Source organism: Myotis davidii, unplaced genomic scaffold (assembly GCF_000327345.1).
Source record: "Myotis davidii unplaced genomic scaffold, ASM32734v1 scaffold970, whole genome shotgun sequence".
Classification (NCBI taxonomy): Eukaryota; Metazoa; Chordata; class Mammalia; order Chiroptera; family Vespertilionidae; genus Myotis; species Myotis davidii.
The window spans coordinates 664,046-674,143 of record NW_006282204.1 but is presented as its reverse complement, the minus strand read 5'-3'; the positions used below and the strand labels follow the sequence as shown (position 1 = coordinate 674,143).

At 39.9% G+C, this 10,098-nt stretch overlaps 1 protein-coding gene across 1 annotated transcript in view; it reads right to left on the bottom strand.

Moving 5' to 3' along the window:
- ABCA3 (ATP binding cassette subfamily A member 3) overlaps positions 1-10,098 on the bottom strand; it is a 282,235-nt gene that overhangs the window by 267,731 nt on the left and 4,406 nt on the right. The window lies entirely within an intron of this gene.

Sequence of the window (10,098 nt, the reverse complement as noted above, 5' to 3'; positions counted from 1 at the left end):
AAAATCGCATAACAGCCGAGCATACACCCAGCAGCGCTGCTGATGCCTGAACGGTATGTGGAATGAAGTGGGCGGGCATCGGGAGGCCACTATGGCACGGGGCAAGCACTATGGGCAGTCTATCTGAAGTGTACCTGGCGTATAAGACGACCCCCCACTTGGAGGCATATTTTTCAGGGCCAAAAAATCGTCTTATACGCCGGCAAATACGGTACTTAATTTTATCATCAGTCTTAAAGGATGACAACAGAAACAAAAAGCATTTGAAATATTTGAGAAGTTGTTTCTCCTTACATTTTTTTAAAATATATTTTTATTGATTTCAGAGAGGAGAGGGGTAGAAAGAAACATCAATGATGAGAAAGAATCATTGATCGGCTGCCCCCTACTGGGGATCGAGCCTGCAACCCAGGCTTGTGCCCTTGACTGGAATCGAACCTGGGACCCTTCAGTCCACAGACTGACGCTCTATCCACTGAGCCAACCTAGCTAGGGCTCTCCTTACATTTCTAATTTACTCAGCATCTATTGAGCTTCTAATAATGTACAAAACTTCAAGCACAAGAAATGATCAGTGAGTTACTGATGCAAGTTTCCAGGTAAATTTGTCCAGTAGTTTTTCCAATTCTTATCAAAATACTAATTCAGAAACAATACAAAGCAAGTCATCACCATAGAAAAAAAGCAAATAACAAGAACAAACATAAAATAACATCACACCTGTACACCCAACATGCCACTCAGCAATTTGTGAGATTGGAAATACCTACATTAACATTACTATTGGGAGCAGATTTATTCTTACATTTAATGAATATTTTCTGAATATCTACTATGTGCCACGTTAAGTGTGGGTGCACAATGGGAAACAAAACAAAGAAACCCTTCCTTCATGGTGTGGGTTGGTGGCACGGTAGGTTATTATAACCCAGATATAAGAACAGACTGTCTAGATCAGCCGTGAGCAAACTACGGCCCGTTTGAAATGAATAAAACTATTGAAATAAAAGACCGTACTCTTTTATGTAATGATGTTTACTTTGAATTTATATTAGTTCACACAAACACTCCATCCATGCTTTTGTTCCGGACCTCCGGTCCAGTTTAAGAACCCATTGTGGCCCTCGAGTCAAAAAGTTTGCCCACCCCTGGAGATTGATTTCCTAGCTCTACCACTGTGTGACCTTGAACACTTGACTCCAATTTTGGGGGGCTACCAGGAAGAGAGCTAAAATTTGGGGCCAAGAAGGGAAGGCATATCTTATGAATAAGAATGAATGTGAAGGGCACTGGCCCAATTTCAAGTAATTTTGATCTTTGATACCAGATGAAGGTGATCCCATATCACAAATGCCTACACGTGCCTGGCATAAAAAAGAACTCTAGCCGAAACTGGTTTGGCTCAGTGGATAGAGCGTCGGCCTGCGGACTGAAGGGTCCCAGGTTTGATTCCGGTCAAGGGCATGTACCTGGGTTGCGGGCACATCCCCAGTAGGAGATGTGCAGGAGGCAGCTGATCGATGTTTCTCTCTCATCAATGTGTCTAACTCTCTATCTCTCTCCCTTCTTCTCTGTAAAAATATCAATAAAATATATATTTAAAAAAAGAACTCTACTCTGGAGAAAAATAATACCATCCTAAAATCAACTATTCCTACAAGCAATTTTTCTGAATCTGGGCCAAAATTATCAGAAGCAAAATTTAAAATAACTATGCTTACCATTTTCTTTTTTTTCTTTATATTGAATTTATTGGGGTGGCACTGGTTAATAAAATTATATAGGTTTCAGGCACACAATACTACAACACATCATCTGTACACTGTATTTTGTGTTCACCACCCCAAGTCAAGTCTTCAGCCATCACCATTTATCCCCCAATATACCCTCCTCCTCCCATGCCCCCAGCTCTCCACCCCACCACTGGAAATGCCCACACTGTTGTTCATGTCCGAATTTTTTTTCTTTTTTCGCTCAATCCTTCCACCATCACCCCCCATCAACTCCCCAGTAGTTCTTAGCTACTGTGGAAAGCAGTATGTGGAGTGACCTCAAAAAGTTAAAAATGGAACTGCCTTATTCCACTTCTAGGAATTCCACTTCTAGGAATTTATCCCAAAAACCCAAAACACTAATTAGAAAGAATATATGCATTCCTAAGTTCATGCAGCATTACTTGCTATACACAAGATTTGGAAGCAGCCCAAGTGCTCTCATGGATGAATGAAAAAAAATTGTGGTACAGCCCTGACTGGTAGCTCAGTGCTTAGAGCATTGGCCTGTGCACCAAAGGGTCGAATGTTCGATTCCTGGTCAAGAGCACATACCTAGGTTGCAGGTTCAATCCCTAGTTAGGATGTGTGTGGTAAACAATCAGTTGATGTGTCTCCCTCACTTGGATGCTTCTCTTTCTCTTGCTCTTTTTCTCTCCCTTCCTCCCTTCTACTCTCTCTAAAATCAATGGAAAAAATATCCTCAGGTGGTCTACTAGCAACAATCCATAGACAAGACACCAGTATGAAAGCCCCATGGTGTGGCTGAGCTGAGTGGGTGGCCCCATCTGGACAAGGAGCTCAGTGGGCAGTTCTGATTGATTTGGGTCCACAGTCAGAGAGCCCAAGGCCATAGAGCCTGTTTCATGACCCAACCTATGCAGGCTAGCAAATTCACTTGACCATTATGGAATACAGTATGGAGATTCCTCTAAAAATTAAAAATAGTTCTACCAATGACGCAGCAATTCCAGTTGCAGCATATATAACTGAAGGTTAAAGTTATCTCAGAAAGTCATCTGCACTCACATGGCCATGTTCACTGCAGCGTTACTTACATAAGCCAAGGCAGGGAAAGCCTATATGGAATATCAATCAGCCATTGAAGGGAAATGCTGTCATTTTCAACAACATGTATAACCCTTGAGGGCATTATGCTAAGTGAAATAAGTCAGGCAGAGAACAACAAATGTGTGATATCATTTACAGGAGGAATCTAAAAGACTGAATTCATAGAAACAGAATATAGACTGGCAGTTGCCAGGGGTGGGGAACATGGGTGTAAGTGGTAAAAAAGTGCTAACTTCCTGTTACAAGATTAATAAATAATGGTGAGTATAGTTAATTATACTGTATTGTGTGTTTAAAAGTTGCCAAGGAAGTAAATCTAAAAGTTCTCATCACACACAAAAAATTTTAACTATGTGAGGAGTATATGTGTTAAATTTATTTTGGAAATCATCTTGTAATATATACATACCTCAAATCATTACATTGTATACCTTAAATTTATACAATACTATATGTCAACCAGAGGCCTGGTGCACAAATTCGTGCATGGGATTGGGGTGAAGGATTGCAGGAGGTTGGCTGGCCACAGGAGGTTGGCTGTGGGAGCGCACTGACCACCAGGGGGCAGCTCCTACGTTAAGCTCCCTGGTGGTCAGTACGCATCATAGCGATCAGTCGTTCTGGTCATTCGGTCATAACGGTCGCTTAGGCTTTTAAATATATCTATTATATCTATTAAATCTGGGGGGAAATATAGTCAAAAAGTACAGGAAACATTTAAAAAAATGGACTACAGTCCTCAAGAGACACCTTAACGACAGAAGATATACAGATAACAAATAAGTATATAAAAAATGCTCTATATCAGTGGTCACCAACCAGTGGTCTGTGGACCACTGCTGGTCCATGAGGTCCGAAAAGTTGGTGACTGCTGCTCTATATCATATGTCATCAAGGAAATGAAAATTAAAACAACAACAAGATACCATGTCACAACTATCAGAATGGCCAAAATCTAAAGCCCTGACATCAATGGTGGCAAATATTTGGAGCAACAGAAGCTCTCATTCATTGCTGGTGGGACTGTAACCTGTATAGCCAGCCACTTGGGAAGACAGGTTAATGGTTTCCTATAAAACTAAACAATCTCTTACAACACAGTCTGGCAAACATGCTCCTTGGTATTTACCCAAAGGAGTTGAAAACTTATGTCCATATAAAACCTGCACAGGGATGCTTATAACACCTTCAGTCATAGTTGCCAAAACTTATAGGCAATCAAGATGTTCCTCAGCAGGTGATGGATGAATAACTGTGGTCCATCCGGACAGTGAAACATTACTCCGCACTAAAAAGAAATGAGCTGGATATAAAAAATGGCAGTAGAGTAAGCAGATGTTACACAGACATGCTCCCAGGACAAAACTGGAATTACAACTAAAATACAAAAAAGCCTTCCAGAATAATCAACTGAAGACTGCCTGGAGAGAACCCTGATAATCAGGGACTGAAAGTGGAGACCGCATAGAGACTGGTAGGAGGGACGGATGTGTGAAAGGGCTGGCCAGTTCCCACAAACAGCAGCTAAAGTTCTGGAGAGGTATCTCAGCTCTGGGGGGGTTGCCACTGAGAACTCTGGAATCTAATCCCCAAGCTGCGCCCCCCAGCAGAGAGCACCGGAACTGAGAAAGGTGCCCACATAACATCTGGCTGTGAAAAGCAGCAGGGTTGCTGTCTGCCAGGGAGAGATGACTGGAAATTCAGGCACCCTCTTAAATGACCAACACACAAAATTCTGTGTGCAAACATTCACCTTGTGCTCCAGCAGAGGGAGGGCAGAGAAGACTGGAGCTGTGTGAGCAGAAGCCAGGGTTGGGGGCTCTGGAGTTAGAGCTCAGAAGGCAGATGCCCCAGTTTCCTATGCTGAGTCATTCCCTCACACTGTAGAGATCATTTTTCTCACCCTGACATGACCTATCCAGGGGGTCTTACCTGGGGGAGACAGTCAACCTACTGGAAAACAACTTGCCCCATGGTGTGGAGTTTCTGAGGCCCACTAAGAAACTGAGACTAACAATTAGCTTCCAGGCAGAAGCAACTGCCCTACTCTGTTGGCAGAACTCACACCATACCTGTGGATGATTACCTGGAAGCTACTCAAGACTAAATCAAATCAGTTTGCAGGCAGAGGCAGGCTCTGGAGGTCTTCAGTCTTTGCCTGATATAATTAGTCAGAAACAGCTTATGACACCATCCTTCACTAGAAACTGAGAGACATAGCAGATCTACCTAATACATAGTAACAAACTCAAACAGGCAGCCAAATGAGGAGACAAAGAAACAACCACTAATGAAAGAACAAGAGAATTATCTAGAAAAGGTAAATGAAATGGAGATAAGAAATTTAACTGATATGAAGTTCAGAATAATGATGGTAAAGATGCTCAACAGTATGAGAAAAGACATAGTAACTATGAAAACAGAAATAAAGAACATTATAGCACAAATAAAGAACACACTGGAAAGGACAGCAGAAATTGGAAGCTGAGGATCGGATCAGTGATTTAGAAAAGAGAATAGAAAAGGTCACTCAATCAGAAAACTAAAAGGGAAAAAAACAATTAAAAAACAGGAGGACAGCTTAAGAGAGCTGTGAGACAACATAATAATATTCGCATAGTAGGTGTGCCAGAAGAGACAGAAAGGAGAAAGGATAGAGAATGTTTGAAGAAATAATGGCAGAAAACTCCCCTAACCATGTGTTTAAAGAAATAATGGCAGAAAACTTCCCAAATCTGGTAAGGAAAAAGTCACACAAGTTCAGGAGGCACAGAGAATTCCCAAGCTAGAAGAACCCAAACCAGCCCATGCCCAGACACATCATAATTAAAACGCCAAAAAGTAAAGAAAAACCATCTTAAAAGCAGTGAGAGAAAAGCAAACTATTACCTGCAAAGAAGTTTCTGATGATAAATCAGAAACTCTACAGGCTGAAGGGAATAGCGTGAAGTACTCAAGGTAATGGAAAGCAAGGATATGAAATTAAGATTACTATATCCAGTAAGGCTATCATTCAAAATAGATAGTGAAATAAAGAGCTTCTGAGGCGGGGCTGGGAGGGGGGGCACTAAATGAGTTCATCACCACCAAGCCAGCAATACAAGAAATTCTAAAGGGACTGATGTAATAAGAAAACGAAATATATTTAAAAAGAGAAACTTCAAGAGGACTTTAAGGGAGTGATTGACGGCAATATAGTCATAATAGGGACTTTAACACCCTGCTGACCTCACTGAATAGATCTTCCAGGCAAAAAATTAACAAGGAAACAGTGACTCTAAAGGACACACTGCATCAGATGGAATTATCTGACATTTATAGAACATTTCACCCCAAAGCTGCAGAATATACATTCTTCTCAAGTGCACATGGGTCATTTTCAAAGATAGACCACATGTTAGGACACAAAACAAGTGGAATGAAATTAGAAGTCAACTACAGTAAAAACACCCAAAAACATTCAAACACACGGATGCTAAATAGCATGTTATTAAACAATGAGTGTGTTACCAATGAAATCAAGAAAGAAACCAAAAACCTCCTGAAAACAAATGAAAATGAACACAAAACAATCTAAAATCCCTGGGACACAGTGAAAGCAGTCCTGAGAAGGAAGTTCATAGAACTACAGGTCTACTTAAAAAAAATAACAAAAATTAATAATAAACCAAGCCTACAACTTAAAGAATTAGAAGGAGAACAACAATATAAACCCAGAGTATATAGAAAGAGGGAAATAATAAAGATTAGAGCAGATTTAAATGACATAGAGGCCAAAAAATCAATACAAAAAAATCAGTGAAACCAAGAACTGGTTCTTTGGTAGGATAAGTAAGATTGATGAACCCTTAGCCAGACTCATCAAGAAACAAAGAGAGAGGACCCAAATAAATACAATCAGAAACCAAAGCCGAGAATTAACCATTGACACCACAGAAATACAAAGGACTGTAAGAAAATACTACGGACAACTATTTAAGAATAAGCTTGACAATGTGGATGAAATGGACAAATTCCTAGAAAAATACAATCTCCCAAAACTGAATCAGGAAGAAAACCTGAATAGACCAATAACAACTAATGAAAAAGAAGCAGTAATCAAAAACTCCCAGAAAACAGAAGCCTAGGTCCAGATGGTTTCACAAGGGAGTTTTACCAAACATTCAAAGAATAACACCTGTATTCCTCAAACTATTCCAAAGAATCCAAGAGGAAGGAACACTTCCAAGCTCTTTTTATGAAGCCAGCATTACCCTAATTCCAAAACCAGATAAAGACTACAAAGAAAAGCCAATATCCCTGATGAACATAAATGCTAAAATCCTCAAAAAAAATATTAGCAAATGAGATCCAGCAATATATCAAAAAGCTCATACACCATGATCAAGTGGGATTTATTCCAGGGATGCAAGGCTGGTACAATATTTGTAAATCAATAAGATACATCACATAAATAAATTGAAAGAAAAAATCACATAATCAGATCAATAGATGCAGAAAAAGCATTAGACAAAAATCCAACACCATTTTTTCATAAAAACTCATAAAGTGGGACTAGAGGGAGTATACCTCAATATGATAAAGGCCATATATGAAAAACCTGTAGTGAATATCATACTCAATGGGCAAAAACTAAAGCTATTTCCCCTAAGAACAGAAACAAGGCAGGGATATCTGCATTCACCACTCTTATTCAACACAGTACTGGAAGTCCTACCCACAGCAATCAGACAAGAAGAGATAAAAGGCATCCAAATTGGAAAGGAAGAAGTAAATTGGCATATTCCGCAGATGACATAATATGGTACATAGAAAACCGTAAGGACTCCACCAAAAAACTATGAGATTTAATAAATGAATTTGGCAATTTAGCAGGCCACAAAATCGATGGCTTTTTTATACACCAATAATGAATTCTCAGAAACAGAAACTAAACAATTCTATTTACCATTGCAACAAAAAATTAAGATACTTAGGAATAAACTTAACCAATGAAGTAAAAGACTTGTACTCAGAAAACTACAGGATGTTGAAAAAAAGAGATAGAGGAAGACATAAACTAGAGGAAGAATATACTGTGTTCATGGGTTGGTAGAATTTACATCATTAAAATGTCCATTCTACCCAAAGCAATCTATAGATTCAATACATCCCTAATAAAATACCAACAACATATTTCACAGATCTAGAACAAATATTTTAAAAATTTATGTGGAACCAAAAAAGTCCCCAAATAGCTGCAGCAATCTTGAGAAAGAAGAACAAGGAGGGAAGCACAATACCCAACATCAAGTTACACTATAAACCCACTGTAACTAAAAACTGCCTGGTACTGCACATGAACAGGCATATAAATCAATGGAATAGAATAGAGACCCCAGAAATCGACCCAAGCCATTATGCTCAATTAATATTTGATACAGGAGGCAAGAGCATACACTGGAGTGAAGACATCTCTTCAAAAATGATGTTGGGAAAATTGGACAGGTACATGCAAAAAAAAAGAAACTAGACCAGCGGTTCTCAATTGTGGATTGTGACCCCTTTGGCAGTCGAATGACCCTTTCACGGGGGTCATCTATCATCCTGCATATCAGATATTTACATTATGATTCATAACAGTAGCAACATTACAGTTATGAAGTAGCAATGAAAATAATTTTATGGTTGGGTCACAACATGAGGAACTGTATTTAAAGGGCCAGAAGGTTGAGAACTATTGAACTAGACCTAAAAACCTACTGATCCCACTTCTAGGAATATATCCTAAGAAGCCTGAAAAACCAATCAGAAAGAATATGTGCACCTCTATGTTCATAGCAGTGCAAATTACAATAGCTAAGACCTGGAAACAGCCCAAGTGCCCATCAGTAGATGAGTGGATAAAAAAGCTGTGGTACATTTATACCATGGAATACTATGCAGCAGTAAAAAAGAAGGATCTCTTACCCTTTGAGACAGCATGGAGGGACCTGGAGAGTATTATGCTAAGTGAAATAAGTCAGTCAGAGAAAGACAAGATCTCACATGACCTCACTCATATGTGAGAAGAAACCGATGAACGGAGTGGATCCAGAGATATGGAAGCATGGAAGAGTGCGCGTAATCTAGGAGGAAAGGTGGGGGAAGGTAGGTGGGTGGGAGTTAATCAATCAACAACCTTGTATGCATATATGCATAACTCACAGACACAGGCAGTAGGGTGGTAAAGGTCTGGGATGATGGTGGGCTGGCAGGGGTCTATGGGGGGCAAAAAGGGGACATATGTAATACTTTTAATAAAGATTTAAAAAAGTGAGCTATCAAGCCATATGAAGACAACTGAGGGACCTTAATTGCTTCTGACTAAGTGACAGAAGCCAATCAAAAGGCTATACACTGTGATTCTAACTATCTGACATTTTGAAAAAGGCAAAGCTATGGAAATAGTAACTGCATCAGTGGTTGCCAGGGTTTGGGGGTGGGAAGAGGAATAAATAGATGGCACTCAGAGACTCAGAGCAGTGAACCAACTCTGTATGACACTGTAATGATGGACATATGTCATTATACACTTGCCAAAACCCACCCAATGTACACCACCAAGGGTGACCTAATGTCAACTATGGTCTGGGTGATTTTGATCACTTTCAACTGCGAAGGACGTACCACTATGGTGAGGGGGTGGTGTGAGGGAGGCTGGGCATATGCAAGAGGAAGAGGTATGTGAAAAATTTCTATACCTTCCCCTCAACTTTGCTGTGAACTTCAACTGCTCTGAAATGTAAAATCTTTAAAAAAACACTGAAAAAAACTCAACATTATATGGCATCAGAGAAATGCAAATTAAAACAAAATGAGATACCTCATCAGAGTATACACCTGGGAGAGCTTGGGAAGGTCCTGCCCACGTGGTTTTCGGCTGGGAGATTCTGCCCCACAAGGACACTTAACACTATGAAAGTGGAAACAGACAGGATGTTTACCGAATCACATGTCCATCAGGAGATGAATGGATAAAGAAAACGGAATTCAACAAAATCCTCTTCATGGTTGAAAGAGGACAAATACTGTATTTTCATGGGAGGATGATATATTGTAAAAGGGGAAAGTTTCAAAACAGTTTATGTGATTGTAAAAGTATCTACACTAATAAAAGAGAAACATGGTAATTGGCATACGACCACTACCCTTCCCATTGGCTACTCAGCGAGATATGCAAATTAACTGACAGCCAAGATGGCGGCCGGCAGCCAGGCAGCTTGAAACTAACATG